The sequence below is a fragment of the Pan troglodytes genome, chromosome Y (assembly GCF_028858775.2).
Source record: "Pan troglodytes isolate AG18354 chromosome Y, NHGRI_mPanTro3-v2.0_pri, whole genome shotgun sequence".
Taxonomy (NCBI): Eukaryota; Metazoa; Chordata; class Mammalia; order Primates; family Hominidae; genus Pan; species Pan troglodytes.
Genome location: NC_072422.2, coordinates 5145968 through 5166612, shown reverse-complemented (window position 1 = coordinate 5166612; position 20645 = coordinate 5145968). Strand labels below are relative to the sequence as shown.

The following is a 20645-nucleotide window of genomic DNA, read 5'->3' as shown; positions in this document are numbered from 1 at the left end:
AGTAAGTGATTACTGTGTGCCAGACACTATGCTAAGCCTTTTAAATTAATTACCCCCCAATTAATTACAATTACAGGAAAGAATTACCATTAGTATTATCATCCTCCTATTTAGCTGGCTAAGTTTCACACAGCCAGTGAGAAACAGAGCCAGCTCATAGCCATCATGCCACAATGACACCCAGCTGTAGAGAGGGGCACGGAGGAGGGTTTTATTCAGACACTAAGGTGGGCTTGGGAGCGTAGACCAGAATCCTCTGTCCTTAATTGTGGAGGTGGGAAGATCCAGTGATTTAAGCTCCAGTAAGAGATGGTACCATTACTATACTGACATGAGGCACCTGATGGAGTTTCAGGTCTTGTTCAATGCAACACTACACAGAGATGTGTAGTTTTACTTCTATGTAAGAATTGCCAGGAAGTTCAGATGTACATAAAAAACTCATAAGAGGAATGGTCCCCACCTTATAGTGGATGAAAGTTTCAGCTCATTTTCCAACCAGTCAGTTTGGGAGACTGGATTTGTTTGTGTTACCAGCACTAGTAACAGGTAATAACATAGACCTGTGATTGACCTCATTTGATTGCTCAAGAGCCTCTTGACTTGTTATCTCATGACCTCTACACAATGCCTTCCTGGTGTGCAGATAAGTCAATGAGGTCACCATTCCAGAGGCAGGAGGTTTTTCATTCCACCTCTAGGCTTCTGCTGGGGGTTCTCCTCCCTGCTAATCTCTGTCCTTAGAAACCCTCCTGACTTTTCACATCCAAACCTGGTCACTCCTTCATGGTCTACCTTGGCATTTGGTCACAGGCTATTCATAAGCATTTTAAATAACCTCTTTTGCATGTTTTATTTCCCCCAATTAAGTCAAACCTTCTCAAGGACAAGGATTATGTCTGATTTGGTTTCCCATCCATAACACATGGTATTCTCTTCGGGCATGACAGGTTGTCAGTACGGCTTTGTTGACTGACTTTTATTTCCCAGCCTCCAACATAAGGGGAAAAAATTGCACAAGTGAAAAGGGAGGAGAACAAGCAAAAGTCTGGATGTTTGGGCCTTCAGGAAAATAATTTTCTCTGGGCATTTTTATGTGTAAGTGTCTTGATTGTCAATCACTTTCACCCAAGTATTAAATTACTTTTGCAAACAAAGAGAACTAGGACTCATCGAAGGCCTACTGTGTGCCAGGTTACATTATTTCAACTAACCTTCACAGCCTCTGTAAACAGCAGTAATTGTTTTCTCATTGTGGGTATTGGGACTCTGGAATATTAAGTAATTTTCCCAAGGCCTTCTATCTACCAAGGGATGGGGCCTGTATTTAAAATTCAGTTTTATTCCAAAGTCTATGATTTTCCACTCTACACATCCCCCAGCTCTGCCCCAGGGTTCATTTACCCATCCCTTTCATTCCTTTCCTTTTTATTTGACAGGTTTATCTGCAAGTTGCATAACATGGACTCCAGGGAAGCCTGGTAATGGCCTCATGGAAAAAGGGAGCAGGGAAGTGGAAAAAAATGAAACAAATTTTCTGAGCTCCCGCTGTATGCCAGGCTGTTACTAGATTCTTTATACTTGGTCATTTATTTACTCATTTTAATGACCTCATTATGCAAATATGAAACGTGAGACTCAAAAAGTCAGTCACATGACTTGTTCAGAGTCCCCCAGCAGGTAAGTGATAGTCAAAATCTAGCCCCAGGGCTGTCTAACATCAAAGCATGAAAACGCAGTTTCCTAGAAAAACACCAAGATTTTACTCAAGTAGTGGACTAGGTTTTCAGAATTTAGGACCATGTCTCTAGAATGTTGTCAGGCCCCATAGGTAACAGGTCAGCCTAAGTGGAACAAGACTCTAAAAGCCTTGAGCTGCTGACACTGGGGATGTCAGGCACTTGTGCTGTGGCTCACTAAAGTCCACGGAGGAAGCACAAGAGGTCACAGTATAAAACCAAACATCCAGCCACCCTTGAAGCTCTGAGAGCTTGTGAATGCGCTGCTCACATGTCCTGTGTAGTGACAGGGGACCCCAATCTAGGACTCCCACTGAAGGAGCTTACGCTGTCTGTAGATTGTCTCTTAGGGAGAAATCTGTAATCTGTTATTAACCACCCTTTGGGCATGGAGCAAACTGCATCAACAATTTATGCAATATCATAAAAGAAATTATTTTTAGATCAGTGATATCATGGATACTTGCTGCTTTCTCTACTCTGCAGTCAACACCCCATATTTCCTCGGGGCCCCACCTTCCACTACTGTCAGTATGTTAACTCTCCCTGTGACTCCAGGGTTAGGCAGGTGACTGAGCCCAGCCATTCAGAGCCATATGTTCCCGATCATAGTCAAGTGTTCAGATGAGCCCAGATGAGCCTGTGACCCAATAAGATGCAGTGAGTCTTTTACTTGGCCTGATGGTAAAGAGGCACTCTCTCTTCCATTCTAGGTTTGAACTCTGCAGGATGTTGGCCTGGGGTTGCTGATAGCCATTCTACCTCCATACGGAACTAGAAAATAAACCACCACAGAAAAAGCAGAAATGCACAATGAACTAGGTCGTGTCCCAATGACTTCGTTTGACCCCTGACTCCAGCCTGACCTGGACTTTTCAATTCCTTGAACTAATACATTCCCCCTTCTTGCTGAAGTCATGGTGAGCCTATTTTCCTGTCATTTACAACAAAAAGAGTCCTGACACAATGACTTTTCAAAAATCGTCACTCTCCCATGAACCTTTGGAGCGTCAGGGTTAATGACATTCTGATACAACTTACTGTTTCCATGTCTTTGCTTAACTATCTCTTTCTTAGTAAGGTCTTTCCTGACGACTGTATTTTAAATTGTGATTCCTTCCAGCCCAGTCAGCCTAGTCCCCATCCCTTTTTTTTTTTTTTTTTTGGTTGTTGGCTGTGTGTGTGTGTGTGTGTGTGTGTGTGTGTGTGTGTGTGTTGATCCTGGGTCTCACTCTGTCACCCAGCTGGCATGCAGTGGTGCAATTATAGCTCACTGTAACCTTGAACTCCTGGGCTCAAGTGATCTTCCTGCTTCAACTTTCTGAGTAGCTGGGACTACAGGCATGCACCACCATGCACAGGTAATTTTTAAATGTTTTTGTAGAGATGGCGACTCACTATGTTGCCCTGGCTTGTTTCAAACTCCTGGGTTCGAACAATTCTCTTGCCTCAGCTTCCCAAGTTGCTGGGATTACAGGCACAAACCATTGCACCCCACCCCACTGCCCTGCTTTTTCTTTTACTTATCACTATATGATATGCTACTTATTTTACTTACTTGTTTTGTTTATTATCTGTCTCCTGTAAGTAAGTCATAAGGGCAGGAATTTTTCTTTTTTTTTTAGGCAGAGACTCATTGTGTCACCCAGGCTGGAGTGCAGTGGCATGACAGAGGTCAGTGGGAGCCCCTTGCCTCACATCGGCCCCTCCCACGCTGACAGAGGTCAGCGGGAGCCCCTTGCCTCACACTGGCCCCTCCCACACTGAGAGAGGTCAGCGTGAGCCCTTGCCTCACACCGGCCCCTCTCACGCTGAGAGGTCAGCGTGAGCACCTTCCTCAACAGGCCGACGTGAGGGAGGAGCAGGGTCGCACGCGGGCTGCTGGGAGGCAGGCAGGGACTTGGGCCTGGGAGGCCACAGTGGGGCGAGAGCTGGGCCTGGAGACGCCCCTGGGAGGCAACAGCGGGGCCTGCAGACGCTCTTCTCCAGCCGGAGCTGGGACTGTTCAAGCCACTGGGAGGTGGGATGTGGGCCTGAAGAGCTTGGTTGCAGAAACTTCGAGGTCTACAAAGGCCGGCAGGAGCTGAGCCAAAAGAGCTTGTTTGCTGGGAGGCAGGAGCTGGGCTGGGAGATGCAGCCAGGAGGAACAGCTGGGCCTGCAGAGGCCGCCATGCGGGAGGCAGAGGCCGGGCCTCCTCAAGTCGGCCTCTCCAGACCCACTTGCCGCCTCCTGGCGTCCTCTCCGGGCCCAGCTCTTCCTCCTGGCTGTGTCTCCAGGCCCGACTCCGGCCTCCCAACAACGTCTTTGGACTCAGCTCCTGCCCAGCTCCCAGGGGCCCTGGTAGGCCCACAACTTCCTGAAGCCAAGCTCCCCAGGCCCAGCTCAGGCCTCACGGTGGCCTCTCCAGGCTCAGCTCCTACCCTCCGATGGCATCTGTAGGCCCCAAACGGCCTCCGGTTGGTGGGCTCCTCTAGGCCCAGCTTGGGCCTCCTGGTGGCCTCTGAAGGCCCAAATCGTCCCGAAGTTGGCCTCTCCAGGACCAGCTCCAGCCTCCCAGCCGCCTCTGTAGGCCCAAGTCTTCCTCAAGTTGGCCTGGAAGTGGGCCTGGAAGAGCTGCAAGTCGGCCTCCCCGGGCCCAGCTCCGTCCTCTTGGCGGCCTCTCCAGGTGCAAAACTTCCTCGAGTCAGCCTCTCTAGGCCCAGCTCCTCCTGCCTCCCAGTGGCCTCTTTCGGCCCAGCCCAACTCATGGCTCTCGGCGGCCTTCCCAGGCTCCGCTTTTGACTTTTGGCAGCCTCTTCAGGCCCAGAACTTGACCTCCAGTCAGCCTTTGCAGGCCCGGCCTCCTGCGTTTTGAAGGCCTGCACGGGCCCGGCCTCGGCCTCACAGCGGACTCTCCATGCCCAGCTAGCTCTTGCCTCACTGCGGCCTCCTGGGTCCAAAGCTCCTGCCTTTCGGCCACTTCAGCAGGTCCAGCTCCTGCCTGCCAGTGGCCTCTTTAGGCCCAGCTCATTCCTCACAACGGCCTTTCCAGGCCCCGTTTTTCCCTTCTGGCAGCCTCTTGGCCTCTAATTTATTTATCTTTTGTGTATAAATCCCAAAATATGGGATTTTGGAATATTTCCACCATTATATAAATATTTTGGTAGGTAATTTATTTGGAGTGAGTTTCTGCACCAAGCCTGAATTTTTTATTTTATTTTCCTTATTATTTGGTGTTAAACAGGTTTAATGATGGTCGTGGCAACTTTTTGGCACAATGAAAAATATCGCCCATGATCAACATGTTCTGTTCTGGGGAAGGGGGCAAAGGCAGGGTGACTCACTTTCTTAAAAAGTACCGCTCAAGTTGGGAGTGCAGAGGGAATGGGGAGAAAACCCTCCCGCTGCCTGTGTCGAAGTGCAGGAGCCCCCACCCCCATACTCACCTGAGTCCAGCCCGTCTGGGGAAAGAAGGGGTGCATGAACTCCCCCTAGTCCACAGGCGCCTCCCTGTGGCCCAAAGCCCTCTTCACACTCCATCTTGTAGCCCCAGCAGGAGCTATTTTCCGAAAAGTGAAAAGCTCTGAAGGTCCCACAATTCATGGTATGTACAGGGGCTCAGAGGAGGGAAACTGCCCAGCTTTCCCCCGGCACAGCTGCAGGGGTAGGGGGTATAGATAAGAGGAGCAGGCCTTGGCCAGGCGTGGTGGCTCACGCCTGTAATCCCAGCACTTTGGGAGGTGGAGGCAGGCAGATCATGATGTCAGGAGATCGAACTCAGCCTGGCCAAGATGATGAAGCCCCGTCTGTACTAAAAATACAAAAATTAGCCAGACGTGGTAGCATGCACCTGTAATCCTAGCTACCCGGAAGGCTGAGGCAGGAGAATGGCATGAACCCGGCAGGAAGAGGTTGCAGTGAGCCAAGATCGCACCACTGCACTCCAGCCTGGGCGACAGAGCAAGACTCCGTCTCAAAAAAAAAAAAAAAAAAAAAAAAAAAAAAAAAAAAAAAAAGAGGCAGGCATTATTCCGTCCCAAACTGAAAGGATTAAATCAGTTTACCTGGGAGAAGATAACCATCCTGCCCTCCATTGCTACCCCCACATACTGTCCATGTTCTCAGGTTGTACTGTGAGTCCTGGGATCTTCTTTGGGGTTGCCCACCTGCCTGTGGTAGTTATAGAGACCCCCAGGTGTTGAGGCAGGGCTAGGGTGTCCCCTTCCAGCCAGGCTGTCAAGGCCCCAACTCTGGGGCAGAGGCAGTGGCAGGGCAGCCAGGGTTGTGCCAGAGCCTAAGCAGTGTGAGGTGGGGTCAGGCAGGGCTGGGAGTCAGGGCAGGGGCAGCAGCAGTGGACCCGCTATGCACACATCATCTTCTCCAAGGTTTGTGTGCAGAACATCCTGCCCATGCTGCCCCAGCAGCTTCAGTTGGCACCTGCCGCAGTCCAGTCTCTGGGAACCATGCAGCAGCTCCCAGCGGCCCTGCACCCACCACCAGCATCCGTTTCACCTGCAGTTGAAGATCCGTGAGGTGCCCAGAAGATCATGCAGTCATCAGTCCCACGGAGCAGCCCGTGAGGCTGAGGCTCCTCCCACTGGACCGCCCCGCAACTGGCACCACTGCTGCCCCTGCCCCTACTCTCAGCCTCACGTGACTCTCAGGCAGAGGCAGTGGTGGGGCAGCCAGGGCAGCGTCAAGAGTCTGAGCCAGGTGAGGTGTGGTCAGGACCCCCACAGGGCTGGGAGTCAGGGCAGGGGCAGAAGGTGAAGCAGGAGCAGGCACTTCACTTGGTGAATGCAGTAGCAAGAAAGAGAGTGGGCGATGTGCCCCACACTTGACAACCATATCTCATGAGAACTCACTTGCTGTTGCAAGGACAACACTAAGCCATAAGGGATCCACCACCATGACCCAAATATCTCCAACCAGGCCCTACCCCCAACATTGGGGATTACATTTCAACATAAGATTTGAGTGGGGACAAATATCCAAACTATATGAGTGTATATGTACCATATTTTCTTTTTCCAATCTGTCATTGATGGGTATCTAGATTGATTCCATGTCTTTGCTATTGCCAATGGTGCCATGATGGACATGCACATGTGTGTGCTTTTTTGGGAGAATGATTTCTTTTCCTGTGGGTATATACCCAGTAATGGGATTGCTGGGTTGAGTGGTAGTTCTAAGTCCTTTGAGAAATCTCCAAACTGCTTTTCACAGTGGCTGAATTAATTTACATTCCCACCAACAGTGTATAAGCACTCATTTTTCTCTGCAGCCATGCCCACATCTGTGGTTTTTTAACTTTTAAATAATAGCCATTCTGACTGGCATAAGGTAGTATCTCATTGTGGTTTTGATTTGCATTTCCCTGGTGATTCGTGATGTGGAGCATTTTTTCATATGTTTGTTGGCCACTTGTATGTCTTATTTTGAAAAGTGTCTGTTCATGTCTTTTGTCCAGTTTTTAATGGAATTGTTTTTTGCTTGTTCAATTGATTAAGTTCCTTAAAGATTTTTGGATGTTAGACTTTTGTCAGATGTGTAGTTTGTGAATATTTTCTCCCATTCTGCAGGTTGCATGTTTACTCCGTTGATAGGTTCTTTTGCTGTGCAGAAGCTCTTTAGTTTAGTTAGGTCCCACTTGTCAATTTTATTTTTTTGCAATTGCTTTTCATGACTTCATCATTAATTCTTTCCAGAATGGCATTTCCTAGGTTTTCTTCTAGGATTCTTATAGTTTGAGATTGTACATTTAAATCTTTAATTCATCTTGAGTCAATTTTTGTATATGGTGACAGGTAAGGATCCAGTTTCATTCTTCTGCATATGACTAGCCTGCTATCCCAGCACTATTTATTGAATAGGAAGTACTTTCCACATTCCCTTTTTTTTGACTTTGTCAAAAATTAGATGGCTGTAGGTGTGCATCTTTATTTCTGGGTTCTATATTTTGTTCCATTGGTCCATGTGTCTGTTTTTGTGCAAGTAACATCACAGCTGTGTATTATTGCAAGCATTATAAACCCTTTGGTGGCAAGGGAGGTGATTATTAACAATGCAAGGACCAAGTACTGCAGCAGCAGCAGTAGCATCAAACAGTTGCATGAGAAGGAAAGCTTGGAACTTGAGGTGCTCCCTGCAGGGGCAAGCACCCAGCATGGCAGACCAGGTGGCCAACAAGGTGGGAGGAGTGGCTGTCGTCATCATGGAGCCAAACACACCAAGGAGTGCAGCAAAGATGAAGGTTCTAAGTGCAAATGGCAGCCTTGATTTTTAGAGCAACTGGCTGGGGCTTGATTGGTTAAAAAAGTACTTACATAACAGGATGCTTACCATGATCCCCAGTCAGAATTTGTGGGTGCCCCATAGAAGTGGATGCCTGCTGCGAGTCCAGGTGCAGGCAGTGGTTTTGGGTACATATGCTTCCTACAGTCCACTTATCACCACAGAAGGGAATCTGTGGAGTTGGAGTTGAAATGAAAAGGGGCAGCTGAAACATGGTGACACCAAGAAAGCTGAAGCCCCCAAACTGATAGAGGGTCCCAGTCCTGGGGTTACTGTGTCAGCAGCCTATGGGTGGAGCCACAACCCAGTGTTGCTGGAAGTGGGCACTGCATTTGCCTTTGGAAAGAACAAGATGCAGAAGGTGGGGCTTGGTCGTCAGACAGATGCAGTTCCTAGCCCTGCGCAGAAGGTATACAAGGCCAGCCATTCACCAAAATGGCCCACGGGACTGAATTCAGTAGGATGATGGACTGCAAAAACCAAAACAAAAAACAAAAAACAAAAACCCAAACTTTATTCCTTTGGGAGCCCTGAATATGGTCACCTGGTATACAACTCATGATGAGAAGTTCATGTCCCCACTGCTGTGGATAGAGTCCAGCTGGGAGCTGATGCCCAAGCAAGTGGCTGTCTTCATGGAGAAGGAAGAAAGATTAGCAGATTTTGCCAGTACCACACGTGGTTGTGCAGATGTGGCCTGTAGAGCTAACCACATGCTGGTCCTGGACTCCCAGAAGCACATCTTCTTCTGACATGGTGGTGGCTATTGCTGGCTGGACCATGTGGAACAGAAAAATGAGATGGTCCACCTCCCACAAGCGGTTTGGCTTTCCTGGAATGGGGTCCCCAGATCTATGCTGGTTATGCCTGGTCCTTTGCTGTCAGTGAAGAGGGTGGTGTGTTTTTCTGGGAGGCCCCCAACACTTCCCATGAGTCTATCATGTACCTGAAAGCAGTGCTGAACATCCGTGGCTGGAGAATGTGGAGCCTGGCTCATGGGAAGAGCATCATGGTGGCTGCAGATCATCTGGGGCCGGTCCCTGATCTTTGGTGAACTGGGCAGAGGGTACTCACAAGCCCACATCTCCCACTGAGGTCCAAGACATGAAGACACTGCATGGTGTCTTCTCAGAGCAGGCTGCAATGGGTTACTCCCGCTCCTTGGTGATGGTGAGAGATGAAAGTGATACCCAGAAACTGCCAGAGTACAAATCCCTACCCTCTAATTCTCCCAGAAACTCCTCCAATTCCATGTCTCATGGCAGCTGTCATTTCCATGTGCCCTGGGACATGAAGTCAAAGGAAGAATTTAAATACGATTATTCTGAAGTACATGCTTTAAACAACTTTTTGGATGTAGTAACATGATGATTGTTATTTAGAAATGTTTAGAAGTGATTCTTCATTATGGTACTGAAGACAAGAATCGGTGCTTTCAAAGAATCTGGCAAGTTGAACACATTAACAAAAGTGACCTAAGCTTTTTCTTATAAAGAGCATTTAAGTTATTTTGGCAACCCCAGGGACCCACTGGTATTTGGAGAGGGGGTTTAGATAAAAATAATGTCAGTCACAAGCACTCAGCTCTCCCAATGGTCTCAACGTCTGTGTAACATTTGCTGTTGCTGACGGAGGTTTGATCGGCAAAGTCCACTTTCAGCTCTGATTCAACCTTTGACTCTGAGGTCCAGAGCTGTTTTTCACACCTCAGAAATCCTAAATCCTAAAGTCACTTACAGGTTTATCCATGACAGACTGCATAGGCTAACTAAAATGTCAGGTGCTTTTCCTTTAGCCTCAAATTGAATCTGCTCCATGTAGGAACACTTTTATTCTAGTTTGAAGTTAATTGCTAAAATCTGAACTAATTTTAAAAATGCAATTTTTCAAACATGCAGCTTTTTCAAACATAAATTTTCCACACCATTGCAACAAAGACTTCAGAGTATTTTTTCCTTTTGTTCTGTGAGGAGACGAGGACTATTTTAATTCCCCAGCTCTAAATTATTCTCTTTTCCTGTGTGTTGTTACTATTCAGATAAGTCTGAATTTTCATTCCTTTCTCTCACTTCAGTTATCTTCTGCATGTTTAAATAGCTAATTAGCATTGAATTACTTTTTTGAGGTTCAAGTTTGCCAACAATTTTAGGCTTTCATAATCTGCCAAAACCATTCATCTAAAGAGACTGTTTCTAACTTTCTTTTGAAAATCTAAAACACTTTTGAATATAACATAATATACAAATACAAAAAATTTTGTAGTGTGATATTTTCATCATGGCACAGGTAAGTAGGCTACACAGCTATAGTTATTGTTTCTTGTTGACATTTTAATTTAAACGATGAGGTAGCAAAGAACAATTCCAGGGAAAAATTGTAATACATAATCTCACAACACTAACATAAAATGTTTTCAATTTTTATCTTATTCTGTAGTCCTTGTTTACATGCTTTATAAGGTTTTGCTTGTTTAGGATTGTTGAAATCATTGCGTGCATGTCATTTTGTTTTTGATAGTCTTTTACTAAAAGCTACATTATCAAAATAGTGGTTTACCCAAAACAGACAGGGTAAGAAGTAAAGAGTATAACAGGAAAAACTGGTACGCTGAGATAGAGAAGAGAGTGCTGATAGGAACAAAAACATTAAAAGCTTTGGAAGAAGTCAATACTTATGAATTTGGCAATTATATTTTCATTCTTTAAAATAATATTTGGCATATACATGAGAATATAAATGAAATGTATGTAAGTTTAAAGAATGAGTATATCACGCCTGTAATCCCAGCACTTTGGGAGGCTGAGGCAGGCAGATTGCCTGAGCTCAGGAGTTCGTGACCAGCATGGGCAACACAGTGAAACCCTGTCTCTACTAAAATACAAAAAATTAGCTGGGTGTGGTGGTGTGCGCCTGTAGTCCCAGCTACTCGGGAGGCTGAGGCAGGAGAATTGGTTGAACCTGGGAGGCAGAGGTTGCAGTGAGCTGAGATCGCACCACTGCCCTCCAGCCTAGGCTACCAAGCGAGAATCTATCTCAAAATAAATAAATAAATAAATAATTTAAAAAAGATAAAATAAAAAAATTAAAAAAGAAAGCATGAGTATAATGAATGCCTAGAGCTCACCACCCAAACTTAGGATATTGAACAAATATCTATAATTTGCATTTACCTATGTGTTCCACTCTATGCCACCCTACTGCATACTCCCAAAGAAAACCACTCCCCTCAATTTTGTGTTATTTCTTTGTTTTTCCTCCTATGTCAGAAGTTGAGGTACTGAGTAATGCAACTTCAGACATAAAACTTAAATTTAGAAAGCCAAGCCCACAGAGAACCCAACAGCTTATAAAACTATCAAAATCCTAAAGAAAAAGCAAAGAAAAATAGAATAATGTAAAAAAAAATACAAAAAAAAAGTCATTACAAATATACAAGATGAAATGAATGACAACACTAAACTGATTTAACAGTAGAAGGGAGTGAACTTGCCCATTGAAAAAAAATTCCTCAGAATGAGCTTAAAAACAGACATCTAGCAAGATGCCATCTAAAGCAGGAACAGCTAAAATGAAGTAACTCAAAACTTCAAAGGAAATGATGATGAAAAGTTCACCAGTTAAAATACTAAGTAAGAATATGAAATAGTCAAGAGGGCTATTGAAAATGAGGGGTTCAGCCCTCAATGAGGCTTTTAAAATAATGACATTTTACAAATCAAATAGCAGAGTTTTGAAGTATAAAATGCCAGTGAGTATCTTTGTCACATAAGTAAAAATTGGTAGTAGCACAATAGTTGTGGTAGATAATATGCCTCTCAGTTTTTGACAGATCATGCAGACAAAAGAAAATGCAGAATATGAGTGATACTTGATACTTATTTTCAAAGATATATACCAAATCTAGGTCAGGCGTGGTTGCTCACACCTGTAGTCCCAGCATGTTGGGAGGCTGAGGCAGCTGAATCACTTAAGGTTGGGAATTTAAGATCAGCCTGGCCAAAAGGGTGAAACCCCATCTCTGCTAAAATTACAAAAATCAGCTGGGCATGGTGGTAGGGCCCTGTAGTCCCAGCTCCTCGGGAGGCTGAGGCAGGAGAATCGCTTGAACCTGGGAAGTGGAGGTTGCAGTGAGCTGAGACTGTGCCACTGCACTCCAGCCTGGGCAACAGAGTGGGACTCCATCAAAAAAAAAAAAAAGAAAAAGAAAAAGAAAAAAGATAAATACATATGTAATAGCCATGAAAATTAAAAAACAGTCAGAAAGTTATTGCTTGAAAAGAAATTAGGTAGATCTTCCAAACTTCCACATGCTATAATATGTAAGGAAGAAGTACTGATGAAGTCCAGAGAGTTATAGGAGATATTGTCTGCAGAAGATAAACCACAGGAAAGTATTTTTCCCATTAACTCCCTGTTCTCTCCCATGCCTGCTGCGCATCTGAACTGCTCGCAGATAGCAGCAGACAATCCCAGGCTGTCTCTGCTGCCTTAAGTGTAACCAGTTGTCTGGCTCACCTCCCTGCCACCCTCTTGCATACTAAGAATTGGAGGAACTATTGTGTCACAAGCTTAGATTAATCAATGAATAAGGGGCCAGAGACCATTTGAAATGACATCCTTTTAGTTCCCCACATGGCGGAATCACAGGGCCAGAGGCAGGATATGTGTGTGTTGCTCAGCTTTTGAGGTCCCTTCCTAGTGCTCTGACAAATTCTAAGCCTCTAATGATAGTGCAGAAGTAGGGAAACCACCGCTGGTCTGCAAACTAGGAGCAGTCTTTGAGGACAGGCATGGGATTCCTAACAAGTATTTTCTTGTTTAAAAATAATAAATCTACTTTTGTTTAACTGACAGGTGGCCTAGAATTGTTACTTTCATTTTTAGAAAATCCGTAAGTGGCTGTCTTAGTTCATTTGGCGGCTATCAGAAAATATCATAAACTGGAAAGTTTATAGAGAACAGATATTTATTTCTCAGCCTTCTGGAGGCGGGGAAGTCCAAAATCAAATTGCTGGCAGATTGGGTGTCTGGTAAGGGTCCACTTTCTGGTTCAGCAAGATGACAAGATGACACCTTCTTGCTGTTACCTGGCATGGCAAGGGAAGTCTCTGGGAACTGTTTTGTAAGAGCACTAATCCCATTCATGAGGATTCAAGACCTCATCACTTACCAGAGGGCTCACCTCCTAATATCATTTCATTGGTGATTAGGCTTTCACTATATATCTTTTGGGAGGAAACTAACATTTGGACTATAGCCATGAAAAAGCAGACCTAGGTTTTGGACTTTGAACTGTTGCTATAAATAGAATGAGACTCTTGGGAACCTTGGTAGGAAGTGAATGTCTGTTGTATTTGGGAGAAACCTAAATCACTGGGCCAGAGGGTGGATGATGGTGAGCAGAATTGTGCTATGGCCCTCCAAAATCCTACCCCCTTGTGTACACACCTTGTATAGTCCCCTCTCCTTAAGTGTGGGTGGAGCTAATGAACATATGAAATGTGACTCTGTGATTAGGTTACTAATCAGTTGATTTTGGATTAATAAAAAATGAGATTATTCTAGGTGAACCTTCCCTAATCAGATGAGTCCTTAAAAGAGGTGGCACTGGGCACTTTCTGAACTCAGAGAGAGTCAAAGCAGTACAGATAGTTTCTTGCTGGCCTTAAGAAATAAAGTGGGTATGAGTCCTACAACCACAAAGAACTGAATTCTGCCAAGAATCTGAATGAGCTGCAGGAAGGACCCTGAACTCCAAGTATGGGCACAGCCCAATGGATACCTTGATGACAGCCTCTTGAGACCTGAGCTGAGAAGCTGGCTGAGCCCTGCCTGGCCTTCTGACCTGCAGGGCTGAGATAATAAATGAGAGTTATTTTAAGCCACTGTTGGTGGAAGTTTGCTATGCAGCAGTAGATAATGAATGGAAGAAGAATGAGAAATGGCAGAGTTTTGTTTTTGTTTTGTTTCTTTTTACAAAGTAAATGTATTTTTAGGTTTTTTGTGCCCATAGTTACGTTTTACTTCCAGTTTTCTTTTCCCTTCTCCCTACCATCCTTCCCTCTCTTTCTGCTTCTCTTCTTCCCTCTACAAATTTTCCTTTGAAGCTTCTCTTTGCAAAAGTTATCAGAACCAAAATGAAGCCGCTAATGTTAAGAAAACCCTGACAAACAGAGTCAAGGAAGGTCATGAAGAGAGGGCTGTCATGTTTGTATGCCTGACGGCAAAAAAGACCCCACAAAAACCACAGCCTTGCACAAAGGCCATCATAAGCTTACACGAAAAATACTCTGCAGGGTCATTTTTCCAGCAACTGCCTGTCTAACCTCAGACTGGCATCACCCATGCTATTGATCTTTATTTTCTTTGAGACAGAGTCTCACTTTCTTGCCCAGGCTGGAGTGCAGTGGCCCGATCTCGCTCACTGCAACCCCTGCCTCCCGGGTTCAAGTGATTCTCCTGCCTCAGCCTCCCGAGTAGCTGGGACTACAGGCACCCGCCACCACTCCTGGCTAATTTTTATATTTTTAGTAGAGATGGGGTTTCACCATATTGGCCAGGCTGGTCTCGAACTCCTGACCTTGTGATCCGCCCACCTGGACCTCCCAAAGTGCTGGGATTACAGATGTGAGCCACCGCGCCTGGCTGCTATTGATCTTTTGATCTTTATAGCCAAGGATCATTATTTTAAAATAATTATGTAATTCTTCTCATTTTGTTCTTTAAAAATATTTGTCTGCTTTTATCTCCTTGAATACACACATAATTTACTATGGCACAGATATTTCCATTGCAACACTCTATTTCCAAATAGATTTCTTTTAGAAAGCCTCTCTCTGCTTGTTATTTAAGTTGACATCTTCCTATTCAGACTTGATCCATGTGTCTGTCAGGATATGTGACTGTATCATAGCCAGATACCTGTGTAATCAGTGCAGTTGAAAGGGCACGGGCCTGGGAGTCACAGAGGGAGTGTTCCTCCCTTAGCTAACCCAGGGATCTGAGCAGCACACATATAACTCATTTTCAAATGAGGCCAGAAGATGTCTGGAGGCCCTATTTACACAAATGCTCTATGATTCAGTGAATGCTCACATCTGTTTACCAAAAGGGTGGTGACACTGTCTCTGGGGTGCTGTGGAGGATGGTATAAATGGGTGCAGTCAGTTTGTCTTGAACTGGCAGCCACATCCCCTGGAACAGGCTCATCATGTTCCTAAACCACACCACAGCCTCATTGGAGATCCTTAATTAAGCTATGAGGATGGAGTGCTCATCCTTGGCAGTCTCTGATTTACCTTTCCTGTGGCATTGTTCCACTTTTTTTTTTTAACCAATAACATGGAAGAAATCTAAAATAAGTATCAGAAAAATGAGGAAGAACTCCATGTGAGAGTAATTGTTTCTTGTGATCATCTCCTGTTGGGAATTAGAATTAGCCTCTAGCAATTGTACCAATGTGTAATCAGCATTACTTGTTTTAAGTTCTAGAGATTAGAAGATGCAAAAATCAGACCCTCAAGTAGCTTACGTTCTATTTGGGTAAGGTGTGTATCTGGCCATACGTAACTGTACACAAATCAGATTTTAAAACCGTAAGAGAAATATAAGCAATACAGGGGTTCAGAAGAAGGAGATTTTAGGGTTGAGAATTCACAGGGTTCTTAAACCTGTCACCAGCTTGTGGATGTGAAATAATTGAGAGTTGTTGGAGGAGGGAAGATAATTTTGGAGACAGCTGTTGGACAAAGTCAAAGTCACTATTCCTTAGCTATGGAAGGATTTTTTTTTTTTTTTTAAAGACAGGGTCTCACTCCATCACCCAGGCTGGAGTGTAGTGGTGCCATCATAGTTCACTACAGCCTTGACCTCCCAGGCCCAAGCGATCCTCCAACTTCAGCTTCTCAAGGAGCTGGGACTATAGGCATGTGCCACCATGCCCAGCTAATTTAAAATTATTGTTTTTTTTTGTAGAGATGGGGTTTCACCAATGTTGTCCAGGCTAGTCTTGAATTCCTTGGCTCAAGCAATCCACCTGCTTTGGCTTCCCAAAGTGCTGGGATTACAGGTGTGAGCCACTGCCCCCGGCCTCATTTCCTAGCTATGGGAAGGTTGGGAGTGGTGCTTTCTCCTTCAAACTATGAGCTTGAGGTGTCCCCTGCAATTTGAGGGAATAGTGAATTAGTGTCTGGTTCACCCTGAGAAGCATAAAGGGGCAGAAACTGAGGTAGGCTGGTTTCCTTGCCGCTGCAGAAAAGAAGAAATTACATAAGTATGACCTGCATTACTGATTGGTTGAGACAAAGCATTATTAATGGGCCAGATGTGGTCACACAAGGGGATTCAGCATATTTTTTTTATATCATGTTCAAGGGAGCTATCTATAAGGGAGACCTCATCTTGCAGAAAAAATTTGGAAGTTCTAAATGTTTAGGGCTAGGGAAGGGGTTCTCAATTGTTTTTGGTCTTAGGACATCTACACATTTAAAAATAACCGCAGACTCTAAAGAATTTTTGTTTATATGAGTCATAGCTATTAATTCTTTTTTTGAGATGGAGTTTCACTCTTGTTGCCCAGTCTGGGGTGCAATGTTGCAATTTCAGCTCACTGCAACCTCCGCCTGCCAGGTTCAAGTGATTCTCCTGCCTCAGCCTCTCAAGTAGCTGGGGTTACAGGCATGTGCCACCATGCCCGACTAATTTTTTGTTTTTTTAGTGGAGACGGGGTTTCTCCATGTTGGTTGGGCTCGTCTTGAACTCCCAACCTCAGGTGATCCACCCGCCTCGGCCTCCCAGGTGTGATTACAGGTGTGAGCCACCGTGCCCGGCCCTATTAATTCTTACTATGTTAAAATTAAAAACATTAAATGTTCACTTATTGATTTAAAATAGCAGCAATAAATTCATTAAATGCTAGCATAAATAACATTTATATATGAAAAATAACTAATCTCCCCAAACAAAAAAATTATTCCTAGAGAAGTGTGGTGTTGCTTTACATTTTGGCAAATCTCTTTATTGTCTGGCTCAGCAGAAGACTGCTGGATTCTGCTTCTGCTTTCAGTCTGTTACAATATGTTGCTTTGGTTGAAGAACAGGAAGAAAGTTCACCCTCACAGAGATACGTTGTTAGAAAACAGAGGAGTATTTGAATGATCTTTTCAGATAATTCTGAATATATCATATAACCCCTGGAAACCATCACTGTTACACTTGTGAGAGAAAGAAAGTGAAAACATCAAATGTTATCTTACTATGTTTATGAAAATGGTTTTGACCGTTTCATAATCCCTATTAAGGAAAACAACAGGATGTTTTAGAGGTATGTAGTATTGGCACCAAACCCAATTAGTCTGAATATACCATATAACCTTTGGAAACCATCACTGTTACACTTGTGAGAGAAAGAAAGTGAAAACGTCAAATGTTATCTTACTATGTTTATGAAAATGGTTTTGACTGTTTCATAATCCCTATTCAGGAAAACAACAGGATGTTTTAGAGGTATGTAGTATTGGCACCAAACCCAATTAGTCTATCTTTTATTAATTCTGTCTTTTGAAGCTTGTCTCCACTCAAGATCTTCTTCCGTCTTGTGGAAGAGGATCTTGATTGGAGACAAGGTTGAAAAGACAGAATTGAGGTGATATTGAACAAGTCTGAGCTGTTCGTGCTCAATTTGCTAGGCAGTGAGGACTGGTGAGAGCCATGTGAGTGGAATCTGCTTTAGGTAATGTGGCTTTTCTCCTTTCCATGGAGAGTAGAGGCCATTCATAACAGAGAGGGTCGAACAGGCAGCATGTTTAACAAAGCTTTTATCTTTTTCTCCAGGGGTATTTCTGAGCCTTTTGGCTCTACATAAAATTTGTCTTTTTTACCCTGCCTTCAGATATTGGGGCTTACTCTCTCCAATTCTGTCCACAGCAAACCTTGCCCCTGCAGGGCATGCAAAATACTGTCAGAAGGAAAGTCCACTGTGTGCTGAGATCCACCCTGGGGAAGGCAGCCTCTGATCACACTCCCAGAGTCTTTCTTTGTCCTTTTCATTCCGAGTCTGTGAATATGCTCTCTCCTTACCCACCTTTTCTTTACCAGCAATCACCTCCCAAATTTCAGGAGTCTGGAGCATGTGGAAACCTCCTTAGAGCTGCTTCAGGGACCATCAGATCAGAGACAATAAATAGGCCCAGAGACACGCAAATTAAATTATAGGCTTGTTAGAGAGTCACGGCGTAGTGTGCACCTTGCTTCTTCCAATATTGCCCTTGAAGAGAGATGTCTGGCTATTCCTGGACATGGCCAACAAGACTTACGGGAATAAGCCATCCTGGCTCATTTGCAGAAAAGGGCTCATGTAACAAGTGCTGCACCTGAAAATGATCTGAAGAGCTCTGCTTCTTATGCAGAAAAAATTCTCTTATTAAGCCTGTTTATTAGTAAAGGAGTGGGTAGGCAGGAAGGTTTGCTAATGCTTATGCCAGTATATAGCAAATCATCTCATTTAGTCCTAAGCACAATCTGGGAGCTAGATTTTCTTATCCTCATATTGCAGATGAGAAAAGCAAAGTGCTGAAAGATTAAATGACTTGTTCAAGCCACACTACTAATAAATGATAGAGCTGCACATTTGACACAGGTCTCTTTGGAGCCAAAGGCCCTTCTTCCCATCATGCCACACTGCCTTTGCTTTATGGGTGTCATCACACTGCCTAAATGTGCAACATCCTCCACTGCTTTGTTGTTGATAAGTTTAGTGTCCTTATTAAGAAGAAACAACTTAACAAGCAGATCAGGTCAAGGTTATTTTTAAAGTGTTTATTTTTATATTTTGAGACCGAGTCATGCTCTTGTCACCCAGGTTGGAGTGCAATGGCACGATCTCAGCTCACTGCAACCTCTACCTGCCAGGTTTAAGTGATTCTCCTGCCTTAGCATCCCAAGTAGCTGGGATTACAGGTGCCTGCCACAATGTCCAGCTAATTTTTTTTTTTTTAGTAGAGACGGGTTTTGCCATGTTGGTCAGGCTGGTCTTGAACTCCTCACTTCATGATCCAACTGCCTTGGCCTCCCAAAGTGCTGGGATTACAGGTGTGAGCCACCGTACCTGGCCTTTCTTAGAGTTTATTACTCTGCTTTTGGGGATGCTGCTTTTCATGTTTTTTTTTTAAATGTGGAAGGTGGTAGAGGAAGAAAAGCTGTAGTTGCTTATTTTTATAAATTGATTCAGGAAATTGTTTTCTCCTTTCAGGAAAAAGAAACATGTGGAAAAAATAATTCCTTCCTTCCTTCCTTCCTTCCTTCCTTTTCTTCCCTTCCTCCTTCCCTTCATCTCTCCTTCTTTCAGATTTAAGTTTTTTTGTATTAAGTTTCAAAAAACACAGAAAAGTACAAATAATAATATTATGAATAACTGTGTAGCCACAAATTCTCTTCTCTAGATTAAAAACAAGTTAGCCCTAAGAATACTTTTTCCATGCCCTTTCTACTTGTCCCATAGAATAGAGGAATTATTTCCCGACGGCTGGTTTGAATTAAGATCTGATTTTAGATCCTGCGCTGGCAGACACTTAGTTTCTAATAAGATAAGCTCTTCCTGGTGTTTCAGTTTCTTTTCCTCCATCCACTTACTTCCTTTTTATTCTGAAACATGGGAAAGCTCCTTGGTAGCCATCTTCATAGGGCTCTTTCGAGAATTAATGAGCTGAGAGAGATGCCGTCTTGAGCTGCTTTAGAGAAAAAAAATTAATGCACAGCCTATTTCTCCTGCTTCAATGTATTTTTAGAATGAGAGGCTGTCTTATTCTGTCACCCATACACGTTCTTAACAGACACCACTCCAGGATTTTTTGAGGGATAGAAACTGGGGCATAGTTTCTAATTGAATAATGATAATAAGAAAAGATTCAGGGCCATTCTTAAACATTAGAAAATATGAAGAATAATTAACTGATAATGAAAATAATGAAAATGATAAAGCAGAACTAGTTATTTCCATTATCAACCAGCAAGCAAATAAAAGGCAATATAAAGTTATTTCCTGCATCACCATGCATTTCCTCCTTCACTTTTGGGCTTTGCAGAAAAATTTAATTATTTAATATGATGCTACAAAAGCAGTAAGAGGAAAGGCATCCCAGCTCCACCTTTATTAACTGCATGACCTTAGGCAAGTTACTTCCACTTTCTAAGCCTCACTTTCCTGCTGTGAACAGGGACAGAGTGAGGGTAGTCCCTCTATTGGGTGAGAATCAAATGAAATAACTCATGCACAGAGCTGCAAACAGTGCCTGGCTCATGATTCACTGAACAGTGTGAAGTGAAGGGATGCTGTGGATTCTGCAGCTGATTACCACACTTTTAGCAGTTGTTGTGGATTAAATTTACAAGTGGCCCTTCCACCAAGCTGCCCCATGGCCAGGAAGACCCCCCGTATGGGATTCCAGAGCAGTTTGAGTCCTAGGACACAGTCCAAACAGGGAATGACTGCCCGGATTCCCCCTCCAACAAGGCTTTTGTCCCAGCTGTGGGGAGCGTGGTTAGCGGTCACCCTTCAGCTGTCAGCTCTCTCAGGGTCTGCTCAGCTACCTGGACCTGCCTTGCCTGAGACTCCCCCTTCCAAGGGCTTCCTGTAT

At 44.2% G+C, this 20645-nt stretch overlaps 1 pseudogene; it reads left to right on the top strand.

Moving 5' to 3' along the window:
- The first annotated feature begins 3870 nt into the window (after window positions 1-3870).
- LOC107971260 (putative uncharacterized protein FLJ44672) lies at window positions 3871-4594 on the top strand (annotated as a pseudogene).
- The last annotated feature ends 16051 nt before the right edge of the window (window positions 4595-20645 follow it).